This window comes from Meleagris gallopavo, chromosome 10 (genome assembly GCF_000146605.3).
Source record: "Meleagris gallopavo isolate NT-WF06-2002-E0010 breed Aviagen turkey brand Nicholas breeding stock chromosome 10, Turkey_5.1, whole genome shotgun sequence".
NCBI lineage: Eukaryota > Metazoa > Chordata > Aves > Galliformes > Phasianidae > Meleagris > Meleagris gallopavo.
In genome coordinates this window covers 8,122,086-8,137,520 of record NC_015020.2, presented here as the reverse complement: position 1 = coordinate 8,137,520, position 15,435 = coordinate 8,122,086, and the positions used below count along the sequence as shown (strand labels likewise).

The window sequence follows — 15,435 nt, the reverse complement described above, 5'->3', positions numbered from 1 at the left end:
TGCAAGCACAGTAACACTGCCTATACACACACATAGGGAGAAGACACATAATTCGGCAAAAAGAAAATTTTCTGCATCTTTAAACCTACAGCTGTATTAAGCTGAAAGTTTTGTAGTGTCTCCCCCTGTGCACACCTTCCTCAAACCGTTATGGTCTGGTAATTATTTAAAGAGTTTAACTTTCAACAACTACAAGCTGTCCCCCTTTTCTAAGCCCCTCCAATACTGCTGAGTGGACAAAAAATTACAGATGCAAGAAAAGCTGACAAATGACTGCAAGGCCCCTCCTCTCTAGTGCCTCGACAGCTGAAGCTCCTGCCAAAACATGCCTGAAGGCCAGCGAGGAGACAAAGACACAAAGATTCCATTTTCTTGGGTAAAGGAGTTTTTACGTAGAACTACCAGAGAGAATATGAATAGACATACATTGGCACACACATCATTCCAAAAACAGTGCAGGAATGTGTGCTCCAAGAAAAAAAAAAAAAAAAAGAAAAAATTAGAGATCATTATTCACTAAGCTCAAATGCTGTTTAAGGCACAGTTCTTTTTAAACTGCAGAATGCCGTGAGGAGAGGGAGAGAGGAAGCTTCCATAAAACTGAAAAATCACTTTCAGTTGTGGATGATTTTCAGTTTAATGAGATCCAAGCTAAGACGTCACTGCTGTTCCTCTAAATCATCTCTTGATAAAGTTGTAGTACACATGCAACCAAAATAAAGTAAACTAAGCTTTTTTAACTCAAATCTGTTTGGATGTGTTCGCTATTAAAAGATTCTTTCCCCAGGGTGTCATTAATAAAGTTGCAATGAGTTTAAAACCCTGGCACCTAAGCACTTCCAAGTTTGCAAGCTTTTAATCATAAGTTTACTACTTCTGGCTTGTTCTGCTATCGTGACTGGCACTCATCACTGAGCTGGAACTGCTTCTGTGAGCAGAGATCAGCGGCAGTGGGAACAGAGACAAGCTGAGCAGAGAAAACGAAAGAACGTGACTTCTCTCTGAAACGAGTCAGGAAGTTGGGAAAGAGTGCAACTGAGGGTGGGAAAACTTCAAGTAGAACTACTCAAGATTCTCATTAATGTAAAAATGAAAAGGATGTTTACAATAATGGCATGTAAGATTAAATCTACCAATTTCAAGTATGGTCCCAATCCAAAACCAGCTGCTATTAAAGATAATATGAAGTCCCACCAGACTGATAATTTACAAAGTGGAGGTGTAAAATGGAGGCTTCATCACTAGTAAGGTTTACAGAATGCACACAGATCTGATAATTACTATTCATCAACACATAGGATTCCTACAGATCGCTGCTTAAAGCAGCCCTTCTTTTATGTGAGGCTTCTTCTACATAGATGGCATCAGAGGTGACCCAATGGAACTAAGGTCTTCCATCAGAAACATTTATGCAGTATAAATAAAACCAAACCATTACATAACACAAAGTCTAAAAATGTGATTAATGCCTTTCATTGACAGGTTTGCAACTGAGCCAGAATACAGCTGCTGCAACCCCTCTACCAGATATGTTATGCAGCTGTGCTGCCCCTGGGCCATAGGCCAGTCCTGCTCCTGCATCCAAGGCACTGCAGAAAGCACTGCAGGCAGCAAGTCCAGCTCTCTCCCTCTGCTTATCCCCCCTTACCTTCCTTCAGCCCAATCTTAGGCAGTGGTGTTTCCTCTCATCGCTTAATACCCAGGCCATAGAGATGTGGCACAGTTGTCACTTATTACAAGTGCTGCCCCACAGACCTTGCTACTCCCTTCTGTCCTCTCCTGAAGACTGCTCTGCTGAAAGGCTTTGTAAAGGAAAGGGCTGATAATCTTCACACTAATTAATCAAATCAAATGAAGGTATCAATACTGATAATTATAATCATACATGGTTTCAAGTAAATCAGGAGTAGTAAGAAAACACAAAGATCATTCTGAAGAACAGCTCTATTCTCCTTATTCCAACTGAGGTGAATAGTGAACACAAGAAAACTTTGAACATTACATGTTGAATGATAAATTTATACTTTTTTTTATTAAATTCTTTCACATCACTTTGATTCCACTATTTTTCCATTTGCAATGTCCAGACATTTTTTTTTTTGTCTTCCTAGCTAGACAATATCTACATGCTTTTTGTTCTTTCTTTGCAGTTTACCATCCAGCCATCACTGATCTCCTCTTCATCCCATGTTCCTACAAAATTCTCTCATCTGCTCAGACAAAATGCCACAGCAAGGGTAGCATCTGAGCCCTCCATCTCTTAGGTCTCCATTCTCCACCAGATCTAGCCCCTTTCTGCTTCCCATCTATGTTATCCAGTTTTCTCTAACAAAAATCCACACTTATGTCTAGCAGCATTTACTTCCACGGTTGTCTCCTCAAACAGGTACCTTCCTCTTCATCTCAAGAGAAGAGGCTTAGAAACAGCTATCATGACCCCTAACATCTACTAAAACCACTCAAACCTCCAGCAAAGCCAGCAAAATCCAGGCTGGTATCAGTCAGGGAGCTGGCAGACTGAAACCAGTGCCAGCAGGCTGCCTTGATCCTTTCCTGTGTGCCTACACCAAATACCAGCTACTGCAAGAGTTTGGGTAGGGGCAGTTACTGTGTTTTGTGTTTGCATAGTATCTAGTACAAAGGGATCCTAATGTTGATGCACTGCAGAGATGTGAAAGCCTGTATCTCCCTCGTATTGATGCAGTTACTGTCTAGGGGAAATAGGGGAAAGACATAGAATGAAGAATGAAACTAGAATCAAGACAAGATTTATGACTGGAAAGTTACAAAAATACTTCCTCTAATACTGCTAGTAAAAGTTCTTGAGTATAACATCAAAAAAGAACCTTGAGAGAAAAAAGTTTATATCAAATTCTAGAAACAATGCAGCAGTTGAAAAATATTATCACTCAATTTAATGTGCTGGTCTTCTTCCTCAGCTATTTCTGCTTGAATGCTTTTAAAGATTACTTGAATAAGATCAAATTCTAGAATAATTTCAAACTATAAAAGCTACTGGAAGTTGAAATGAAATCTTACATCTTTGTCTTATGTCTGTCATTGCAGCTGAGTTTATTTTAATGACTACGTGTCCAGGCAATAGGTGAATGACATAGGGCTTGAAAAAAGAGACTGTGGCTTAGTGCCTTTTGTACATTGTAGACCTCCAGCATAAAATGTATTATCATAATGGTCATTCTGTAATTAAAGCACACCCTGAGGGGTGCTGTGGGTTTTTTTGTTGTTTCTTCCCCCCTCCCACCCTCATGTTCCACAAATGTGAGATTTTTGATATCTCCAAATAGTTTTAAACTTTGCATGTTTCTGAACTCATTTTAATATAGATGATGTAGCTACACTCAAGATGGATCTGAAATTCTCAGAACATCTTCTGTGAAACTGCACTAAGGTTTAATACTACAAACAAGTCTTCTCCAGCGTATGATGAATAATTATAGTATTTTTCAGACTATAAACTCTTCAAAAAGGGGATCCTTAGACTACTGAGAAGTATATATTTGAAAATATTTCCTTTTAAATTTAATACACGATACTCAATAGTAGACTCATTTACATGAGTCCAATTTAATAAGCAAGTGGCTGTAGCAAAACCTTGAATATTTGTTTCTTAAGCTTTGCATTTTCAAAACATGCCAAATGCCAAGAACTGGAAGGCTTTGAGAATCCCATCATCTGATTCACAGCACTTGAAGTACAGGGGAAAATTGATTACATTGCAGGCCAAGGATGTAACAAAATTCAGAGCTATTGAAAAATAAGTTTTTTGAAGGTTTCATCAGGCTTGATGCTTAGCACCAAAAACGGTCTCACTATTACCTAGACCTGCTTTTCTGAGTATTTAAGTAGGATTTATTTATTTAAAACAGGAAATGAAACATAAGCTCCATTATGGCAGAAGAGCTATGAACGCAGATTTATTATTTGAGTTTTCAGAGAAGGATCTTATAAACACCTACAGCACTGAAAAATAGCCTATAAATCATTTTCTGTTTGTTTTGGTCTTTCTGAATAATCTCACAAAAACAGCATGAAGGAAAATACCACAGAGCTACTTATTTGTAATATTAAAATTATCGAAAGTATAAGATCCACAGAATTATTTTTCAGTTTAATATTCTGAATAATCTTTTTTCATTCAGAACAAAAACTTGTAGCACAACATACTTCATCTCAAAAACCAAAATTATAAGTATAATAACACTGCCAGACCTCTACAGCAGAGCTAGGTATTTTTCCTCGGGAAACATAAAGAACAACTATCAGCTGATCTATTGAGTATATTCTTAGCTATCACTCTAAATCTTTCCTTTCTTTGTTTTCTAGACAAATCATCAGTGATCTACAGACAAGCAAATGGAGTGAGCTGAGGGCAATTTAACTACCGCCTTGTGTCAGTGCCCCAGAAGTCAATGAGGCATACTATCGGGTCTCCAAGGTACATCCCAGAGATTATTTAGTCGCGCTGTACAATTAGCAAATGATTAGAACAAGCTGTTTTCTTCAATTATATTAAGATACTTGCAGCAGTGAGAGCTATTACACTTTATGTAGACGATACCTTTCAGAATGATGCGTACTAGCACTTTATAATGCTAGTCAACTCATCAATTAACCAGGTGGCACAGTGGTCTCAGGTACAAGGAAGAGACTATTATGAAACTCCACCCATCTCACTTCAGTTAATCCAATAACATTTGAGCTACAAAATTCACAGAAGTATCCGAACACTAGTTTTCATCATGGGCATTTTATGTATTTCAAGACACACCCGTAAGCCTTTTACAAAAGGAAATCAACAAAATAGTGCAAAGTCTGCATTAATCAAATGATTTCAAGTGTTTAAACTTAAAATGATGCCTTCTAGTAGGCCATGTGAAAATCTCAATTATAGAAATCATTTTTCCAGGTTTTACGTGCTATTTTATGTTCCTAGCAGGATGTTTTTCATCTCATCAGGAGTTTCCAAGGCTGTTTAGTGTTTCTATATATGCAAAACACACTTAAGGGCCCCCAAAAGACTTGCTAATTAAAAAAGCCTAGTAAAGTGGTCAGACAGACTGGAACTTGAGTATTATAGGTAAGAGGGAAGAAATGAAGGCTTGGAAACTATAATTTTTCTTTCTGTGGTAGCAGCAGAAGCAGCTGTTATAGGCTGAGCAAATTAAAGATGTGGCTGACAAAGCCAACAGCCTGGAAACAAGACGTTGCAAAAACATAAGAGCAAGTCATATGCACCCCACTTTTAAAAAGCCAAAAGTGCTGACCACTTCTTTTTCTCCCTCCCTTCCTGTTATCCTCGTCAGTCACAAATATCCTCCAGTTGGTATCCTTCCAACCTTGCTCAACAGCTCTAATTTCCCACCCCCGTCTTGAGGAGTTAATAATTCCCGGGTCTTTCGACGTGTGCTCCATCATAGTGGGAGTTGTCAGCAAACAAGAAAGGACACTTCTAAAGGAAAAACAGGTGAAATAACAAGAGACACTGTTGTTCTGTGCATTTATTTTTGCATGAGTTGTTCACCAGAAATGAAAAGAATTCTTCTAGTACTTAACAGTATTTATCACTCTTAGAGGGCAGCTTCATCTGCTCAGTAAAATCAGTGTCTAGACATAGAAAGTTCTCAAATCCAAAGTCAGAAAAATTACTTCTGGTTTCTAGTCCAGTTACCCGCATTCTTTTTAAAAATCAGTTGAAACCGATTGTGCTATGAACTAATGTGGATCTATACTGTTTTCCAGCTTTGAAAAGTATTGAGGCTCAGTGAATTTTTGCAAATATATAGATATATTAAGACAAAAACAAAAAAAAACCCATAAAGTCCAGGGAACATAATCTTTCCTTATAGCTGGTTGGGCTGTAGACCTCCTGTTACAATAAACATTTTGCTTAGCTTTAAGGTCAGTGGTGTTGTGAACTGCAATTTACTCTCAATTCCTATTAGCATAAATCTGTGTACTATTTTAGAGCTCAGATTTTATATAATGAATGAATATCCTGTGATCTATTTCCTCTATGTCCGTTTGGACTCAAAGTAAACTCATCGATTCTGATTTGCAGCTGATGCATTTAAGTGCTGCCATTTCAACACTTCTCTAACAATGTACTTCATTTTGCTGAATTGAAACATTGCACTGGATTTGAGGCACACTGACAACTTATGCAAGCAAATTAGATGCCCTGTTTCTTATCAGAAATGAGACAAATTTAACCTTTAAAGGTGGCATGGGGCCTTTTTCTGATGTCTTCACATGAAAACAAATAGATTATCATTTAGCATTTCCATTCAAGTGAAAGAATGAGAGAACAGCAAAATAATTCTGAAGGTTAAACATCACATTTGGTACAGTTTTGTTTTTGTTCCCTCCCTGTTGCAAGAGTGGGTATCGGAGGAGGTGCTCTGCCTCTCCTCCCACACCGCTTCCCTGCTTCATAAGCAGAAACCAGCTGTTGGTTTTTTCAAGTCTAGCGGTTAGTTGACATTTACCATTAGTTGATGCTTTTCGTTCTATCGTAGCACGGAAGAGAGCTAAAAGTTTACTTTGAAGAGCGGAGATTAAATCTTTACTTTTCTAATGCTCCTGCAGTGGAGGGGCCTGCCACCAAGGTTTTGTTGCATAAGGAGGGACAAAAAGATAAAGTGCTGCACTGAAGCAGACAACTGAGCAGTTCTGGCTTTACTGTTGCTATTCTGTCCACTGGACAACACTTCATTGCAACTCCTGATCAGCAGTAATGATGTTATTTCCTTCTCAGCCCCAGTCACTGAAGGATGTAGTGTAGAACACTGATTACATTTTTGATTTGACAGACTTGGCAGTGTACTTAGCAAATGCCGTAAGAACCAAAAACTCCTGCATATATACCCATGATCCAGCAACTGATGTCAAAGGTGGCAGAAATGAAGAAGAGCTCTAAGACACATCACAGAAAACACTACATTTCTAGAGCAAGGAAAACATTAACTCAGCTAAAACCTGTGCTGAAAAGACATCACATCCTGCAAGCAACTGCACTGCAACCTGGTTGTCTAACTTAATTGTAAAATAGACACAGATACTGATCTAAGCTTTGCATTTCTGAAATTTATCGCAGAAACCCCCCCCCCACCATTATGAACTTTAATTACGCAAAGTTCACAAACCCAAGTGAAGATACAATACGGCGGTGTCACAACTGATATTTCAATAAAAGAACACACATCTTAAAATTATTTTCAAGCAAATAGGTATTTTGAATTCATACTGAAAATACAGAGTTGGCTCTTCTTAAAGGCAAATTCATACACAAAAGAACCAGGAAATCAGAAGTCATCTAAGGAAGAAAATTCCCCCAAAATCAGGAATTTGAAACAAGCGACCTGTAGCCATTAACAGTCTACTAAAACCTTCAGTAGGAAATTGACCTCAGAAGTTAGCCAGCGAGCAATACTGTGTTTATTTAATGGTCTTTTACAGAGCAGAAATCCAGAGTATGTAGCCTTTTATCTGGTGATATTTACTAAAGGAGCTTTAAAGAGGCAATGTTAACAGGACTGCTGTAGATACAAGAAGAAACTTGGAACGTGCAATTACTGGATGGCTCCGAACTTTATCTGATCTGCTTCAGAGCCACAGAAGAAAACCATCCCAGACAGCTCAGTACAGAGAGTGTCAGAAAATAATACGCTGTCTAGGTCAGGACATTTGAAAACGTACATGACTAAGTATGATTTCTACCCCTACATCAAAGGTCTCAGGATTGAAGATCACGTAGTCAGTTATAAAGTTCATACTGGCTCAACGTCTGCAGAACTCAGTAGCGCAGCTGTTCACTGCAAATGTTAAACAAACAAAACTAAAAATTATAGAAACAAGCCAAACTAAAATCAAGGACTTGAAATGAAGAATTTCACATAGGCAACTAGAAAAGAATGGGAAAACAACCTTTTCTCCAAGTCAGCAAGCTGAAAGCATTAAGAGAAAAGCAGTTTGCCTCAAACCACACACAAGAGGACTTGAACGTTACTTTTATTGTGTACTGCACTTATGAGGCACTAAATTTTTCTAAACAGTATCCAAATCACACTTTCAGCTCCAGCCAACAAACATCTGAATGCCACAGCAGCCTTTCAAGAGAAGGCTACAGCGCTGCAAAACTGAAATGTTTCAAAGAGATCAAATACCCTTTGGTGCTACATCCTTGTTCCCTCTGATTAAAAATGGAAAACATTTTCTGGAAAGTAGGTAGAACCTATTTTTAAAAATAAAGGAACTGAAGAAAAGAGAAGAAAAGCCCCAAACTTTAAATACTGTGGAAACCCACCTGGATGGACAGCTGTATCTGTTTCTTTTTTGCAATGTAGTAATTCAGAAATACACCAAAAATATTTTGGTATAAATACTGAGTCAAAAAACGTTAATTACTAAAAATGAAGTACATCTCAGGGGAACATGATCCAACCATCACCTCTGTTTCCTCAGTGATGCAAGCTTTAAAAAAAAAAAAAAATCAGACACCTGTGTTAAAGTACATCTTTAAAAAAAATCAATATCTTAGTATGCATACTAAATCTTTTGAAGGATTTTACTGACTGCATTTAGAATTTGTACATCAAAAGAGATGCTGTAATAGCCTACAATAAAACCAAGATTTTACAAGTTTTTGTATGAACTGAAGGGAGGGATTCAGACAGATTGATTTTTCTTCCATAAAGAGCCACTTTAGCTTTATTAACAGAATTCTCTCCTCTAGTTTGAGTGGGTTTTTTGTTGATTTTCTGTTTGTTTGTTTTTCAGCAGCACTCACATGAGAGAATTCTAGTTTTTACTACACAGAAATAGAGCAAAACATCAGGTACACGTACAGCTGCACAGACAGCCAAATGCTTCTGTGCAAAGCTCAGGGGATTAAATGCAAGAATTTTCCATTGCTCCAGCCACAACTAGCGTCTTTCTGTCCATACATGTACAGTTGTGACACTTAATTGCAAAGAATAATTGCTACATCTTTGCTACAGTCTACTTCTTTACTAGACTGCATAAACAAGGGATCTGTGTCTTACTGTATTTCAGAGAGAGAAAGAGAGAGAAGTTTCAGCAAGTTTTTATTGTGTGTTATAAAGAGAGGTATGTCCACATTATTTTTATTTGCCTTTGGGGAAGAAGTTCATGGCGAATGAAAGAGGAGGAAAATTCTTAGGCAGCAGTTGTTTTTCTTTTTTGCAGATAGATAGTAGTCTGATAGTTAAGACTTTCACAGAATATTGAAAACCCAGGTTTCCAGGCCTTTCTCCAAAACTAACAGGACTCAGACATTCCAGAGGCACACCAAAAACACCAGGCTATCAACCATTCTGGGACAGCAAGGGGTCTTTTTTCTTTTCTTCGTGCAAAAGGCTTTCCCAGAAAAATGTCCATTGAAAAATGTTACTTCAAGATATCTTAGGTTTTCCCCACAAGAGGAAAAACAGATTACATTTTCAACCAGTTAGTTGCAGTATTGTTTATGCCTGTAAACAAGAGAGAAAAATCTCTAGCTTAATGAAAAAAAAAAAACCCAAACATTCTCTCTACAAAGTTCTAGTAATACCTTTAATCATATAACAAGCTTAATGCATTACATTAATTTGTCCAATTAACACAGTTGGACTTTAAGATCAAACAGAGAAGACAGAAGACTGTGATCCAACAAAAGAGTGTTATAAAAATACTGCTTAAGACATGCCAAGTATTATTTTATGCTTGAACCCCAACAAAAGGCTTCCCCCGAGATGGTGCTTTGTCTTCCTTTTTGTTATTTTTAAGTGGTCACATCAGTTCTACTGCTTTATTAAATGCACTCGTTTCTTATTTCTGTGCATAATAGTTCTTAGGACACACTTTCTTGTGATGGTAATAGTTGAGAACAAACTATTTTACAGAAGATCACAAGCATCAGAAGATTGGTGTGTGGATGAAATACATGCTGGGCAGACCTATCATGGCAGTAGTATACAAAACACTGCAACATTTGGTATTCTTTCTGGTCTGAAGGGATCTCATGTCAGGTAGAGTAAATTAACTCACTTTCTTTGCTGTTGAATGACTTTTCCTAGCACCCTTCATTTCAATGCAGTTTATATTTTAAAGTTCTGGAGAGAGGGCTGCAGCTATTAAGGACCATGTAAAATGCAGCTGTTCACACACTATGGGACAAAGGCAACCACTTAGCGGGACCCCTATACCTTCCCTTTCCTCACATAACCAACTAAACTCCATTATAATTAGTGCAGTATGAAGAAACTAGAAGGCTAATTTAAAGCTATACAGTTGCAGTCTCATTTAGGAAATGCCTCCAGGCTTTCTCAAGCGTTTAGTAATACAACTAAAAGCTAATATTCAACTCTACATACTCAAAAGGCATAAAAAAAATCCTTTTCTGTGCATTATTAAGCCCAGGTTATCTTCTCCAACAAAGTGCTTCTAGGAATTTGAGAATCATCTCCTTTTTTCTATCCTGCAGGCTGAGCTGTATACTGTTGACAGTGACTACAAATGTATGTTGCAATAATACATCATCATTTGAAATCTAGGCCTTATTTCACTAGATCTCATTTATATAACTATGCACACACACACACATACATACATGAGTTTGAGAGTAGGTAGGTTATGAAGATTAGAAGAAATGGCCACAGGTAGTTTGGAAACAGAAAAATGGTCCCTTGATTCCCAAAGGGATTGAAGCCTAAAGCACATTTCCTGTAACTCACAGTGATTCCTGTACACTAGAAGATCACGCACAGCTGAGATGACATAGGGAGGAATTGATAACACTGAATGTCAAAAGCTGAGTTTGGAGAGAATAAGTATGCAGCTGTTTCATCCTCCTGCTTTTATTTAAGCTAGCAGGGCTAAAAACATTAGGGTTTTGTTTACACTGGGCAGTTCTGATTGAGGTAGATGGAAATGTCACTAGCCCAGCTCTTCTGAAGCTTTCTTTACTATATATTTTTAAAAACAACACAGATGAGTGTAAGTCCTATCATTTATCTTCAAAGATAAAGCAAAGAGTAAATCTAAGGCTGGTATCATCAGCATGCAACTCCAACCTTTAAATTAGGCCCTTCAGGTGCCAATGGAGCATGAACTGCAATGCAAGCTATACATTCAGTTCTCGGGTGATGAATTTATGCTAGGTTTCCTATGATCATTGTTTATATTGAATTCAAGTTTTATTAAGCTTTTACTGCCCTGTAAGAACAGCCCCCTGGAACAGCAGGAGAAACACCACAGCTAAACACCTAAAAATGCTTCCATAGGTGGTTTTTAATTCTCCTCCATATACACACTTGGCTATAGTTAAAGAAACAAATTTGGTGACTAGGTTTCGACCATTAGTTTTGTTACCTTTTATGTTCCTTTAGTACTAGATAATTCTTCCTTTATGTGGGATTCAAGATGTCATTATTATACCCTCAAGCTGAAGTGCCAAATGATTTCCTTGCTGTCCAACAGCTTACAGCACCACACCACACAGCAGAACAGGAATTTGTGGAATCCAGTTCATGATGGCAGCTGGGACTGCACTGCTACATCAAGAAGGGAACTGAGCTCTCCTCAGAGTTTTAATTGTTTAAAGAACATACTCAGTGCTTTTATCAGAAAAGTAACAGCTATGTTGATTTCCTGAAGAAACTGGAGTTCAAAACACTTATTAGAAAAAGTTGTCTAAGTGTATCATATGCTTGCATGACATGAAGACAATTTGTACATTTATTCTGAATTTAAAACTCAGTTGAGCATGGAGAATGATTTCATTTCACAAGTTATTCAGAAGTTACCTCTTAAATTGGAAATTAGCGCTATACCTAAACCATTTATTTTATTTTTGACAAACCTTTTACTTAAGTAGAGATTTTTCATCAATTCATACTCTGATCTTAAAGTTTGCGAGAACGTTAGCCATCACTTTTCTTAAGTTGCCTTTTGCATGCATGTTATTCCTTAGAGGGGTTTTGCAGCAATAGTTGTAAGAAAATCTATTCACTTCCATTTGACTGAATTGTGTTGTATGACAGGGAAGTGACTACTTGCAACCTTGATCCACACAGCTAAATACAGCCAGACAAGATTAAGTTCTTACCATAATGGTTCTCATGCCCTCTTCTAGCTTTGTCCAAAACCCGTGCACACCATTAGACACATTTTTCTTTTCCATACAGTTAAGTCACAAGATTGTGGCTTACTAAAAAATTCATTATTATTCATCTCTGCTGATTCCTGTAGGACTATAGGCACCAGATTGTATAACTATCATTTTTTTCTGACCAGAGTGTGAGTACATCTTCCTAGCACTTCTAAATGCTCTCAACTAAATTGTTACTTAATTCTTCAGCTTTTTAGTTTCTTGTATTTACTATTCATTTTACAGAAACTGCTGGGTTTTTTTCCTGTTGATTATGCTGTTACAGTAGTTTTCAGAGTACAGTTGAGGAGTACATTCAATATTACCTTAAAGGCTGTAAATTTTCCATTTAGAGTCTCTGAAGTAATATCAGTAATAGACAAAGCTATGGTTAAGAGTTCAGTACTTGTTTTATGAGCCTGATAACATAAATAACGTTGACAGAAATCAGTTCCTGTGCTGTTCAAAAGCTGAGTTTCACATCTGTTAACATGGGCAAAGATATGACCATTTCTGAAATACTTTAACATTTTCATTTCAAAGTTTGTTCACTTCCAAAAATCATCTGATAATTCTGCTCAGTCCAACTGATCGTCAGGAAGACCATTAAGATCAAGTATACGGAGAAAGTTGATGCAAATATGCTGCAAATTTTTCTTCACCATTTACTCTAAGTTTTCCCCTCAGAACAAGTAGGAACTTTAATAGGTGAAGATCACATCCACGAAATAAAAACACCAGACTTTTCTCTCCATGTCTGCAACACCTCAGAAGTACAAGCACTTTGGTTTGTGAGAAGATGCTAGGATATTCCTAAGCTTTCCAAGGCTCTTATTATTCTTACAGACACAGTATTTTGAAAGAGATTTCAGCAGAGATGCTAAATTTCTAGGTAAATCCTGGTTTTCTGTGGTGTTCAAAAATGAGGCAAAGTCCTAGCCTATCAACCAAACTGTTGTCAATATGGATGCTAAGAAACCACCATTTTTCAAAAATCACAAGCAGAACTCTAGTACTCAGTCACTTCCAGCAATATTTTCAGCATTTCACAAATACAAATTTGATGCTTTCAGCAGTTACATGAGCTCATTTCATCTTACACAGAAAGAAAGACAAAAAAAAAAGAAAAAGTTGACCCCAAATTCACACGCCTGGATTGCATTTCAGCATAAGTAACGTGATAAACTATGACCTGTATGCAGAGACACAAATCTAAAAGCAGAATTTGGAAAGTTCAGCACACAAAGTCATACCTCTCAATATTGGAAGTGCTAGATTTGTCAATAGTGGTACACACTAGGCTGTTTTAATGACTATTAATAGACAGTGACAAAAAGCAATCATGTTCATCAAAAACGATTTCATAAGTAATGATACCTGTGACATATTAAGGAAAAAAAATCTAAGGTAGGAACTAAAAGTTCAAGAAGACTTATTTTACTGTTATTTCTGTTGTGCTATCAAGCAAAAAAATGGAACAAAAAAGAGACCTAAGTACATTGGCAGGATAATGAAGGATAAAACTAGCAATAAATATAAGAGGAATTTGCACTTCGGTTGAGGTAATCCCAGATATGCACACAGAGTGGGAGAACTCCTTGAGAGTAGCCATGCTGAGAAGGACCTTAACGGTTCTGGTTGATGAAAAACTTAACATGAACCAACAGTGGCACCTGCAGCCCAGAATACCAATGGGACCCTGGGTTCCATCAGAAGAGGGGTGACCAGCAGGGTAAGGGACATGATTGTCCCCCTCTATTCTGCCTTTGTGATGCCCCATATGGAATACTGCATCCAAGTCTGGGTCCTCAACACAGGAAAGATGTGGTGCTGTTGGAGAGGGCTACAGAAATGATCAGAGAGCTGAAGCACCTCCCCTGTGAAGACAGGCTGAGAGAACCAGGCTTGTTCAGTCTGGAAAAGAAAAGGCTACAGAGAGACCTCATTGCTGCCTTCCAATATTTAAAGGGAGTTCATAAGTATGAGGGAAATCAACTCTTTGCAAGGGTAGATAGTGAGAGGACAAGGGGGAAAATGGTGTTCAACTGAAGGAGAGGAGATTTAGCTTAGATGTCAGGGGGAAGTTTTTCACTGAGAGAGTGGTAAGGTGCTGAAACAGGTTGCCCAGAGAGGTTGTAAATGCCCCATCCCTGGAGATATTTAAGGCCAGTTGGATGACGTTCTGGGAACTTGATATAGTGCTTGATCTAGCAGCTGGTGGCCCTGCCTGTGGGGGGGAGAGGGGGGGGGGAGGGGGAGGTACTTGACGATTCTCCCTTTCAACCCAAGACATTCTATGATTCTATTAAATAAAGAAAAGCCATGTTTTCACAAAACCTGTAGGCCAAGATCCAAAACGTAGTTATTTTACTCTAGACACTTCTGAATAACAACAGTAAATAAAACAATGATCTTTACAGGAAAGAAGATGGAAGCCTTAGAGCATACTACAAGATTATACCAGTTTCATTTCCTATTAGATGTTTATAGAAAACTTCACCTTTATAGATTTTGAGCAACCTGTTCTAGAGGGAGACATCCCTGCATATAGCAGGGGGTTTGGAACTAGACTGATCTTAAAGGTCCCTTTCAACCCAGACCATTCTATGATTTATTACTTACAGGCATAATTCTAGTTACAGTTCTTGGACTTCCTGACAAAGACATTTCATTTAAAGTCACTAAACATTTCTTTGAAGAGTTCCCTCTGCCTTCTGCCAAAACTAAGAAGTACTGATTGCATTCAGTCAGAGTGGTTTAAGTTAAAACTTTCTTCACTCCTATTCAGAAGGGAAAAATCACAAGACAGCTGCTTTCACTTGGCTACTGTACCTCTGTGTATTTTTTTGACTGTTGTCAGACTTCCTTCCAAAACCAAAGCAGTCAGATTTCTTTCTGCACATCCTATTAATGGATTTTGAAAGATACTGAGTAGCTATATAGATGTACAGGATCAGAAGAAAACCATTTTGATTATTGCAGATTTCTAATAGTTAGAAGAGGGGACCCCAGATGACAAATACAAGATGAAGACAAATTTCAATAAGTAATTTCTGCTAAATCCCAAGCTTCCTAAATCAATGCAATAGCCTTATCTTCTTCACTTTTATTTAATTCTGTATAAAATAGATCAATTTCATTTTTTTTTTTTAGCAAAGAAATAGGCATTGAATTTTAGGTATGATTTTTTAAGTGAAAAGAAAAGGCACACATATGTGCATGTATTTACCACACTTGGAACTCGAAGCTTGTTTCAGAAAACAGTCTTT

General features: G+C 37.6%; 1 long non-coding RNA gene across 1 annotated transcript in view; it reads left to right on the top strand.

The window, feature by feature from the left end:
• Positions 1–13,870, top strand: part of LOC104912308 — a 40,049-nt gene extending 26,179 nt beyond the window's left edge. The window contains exons 2-3 of the long non-coding RNA XR_004160750.1: positions 4,345–4,456; positions 5,325–13,870. This is a non-coding gene — a long non-coding RNA (uncharacterized LOC104912308). The remainder of the gene's footprint in view (positions 1–4,344; positions 4,457–5,324) is intronic.
• Positions 13,871–15,435: the final 1,565 nt, after the last annotated feature.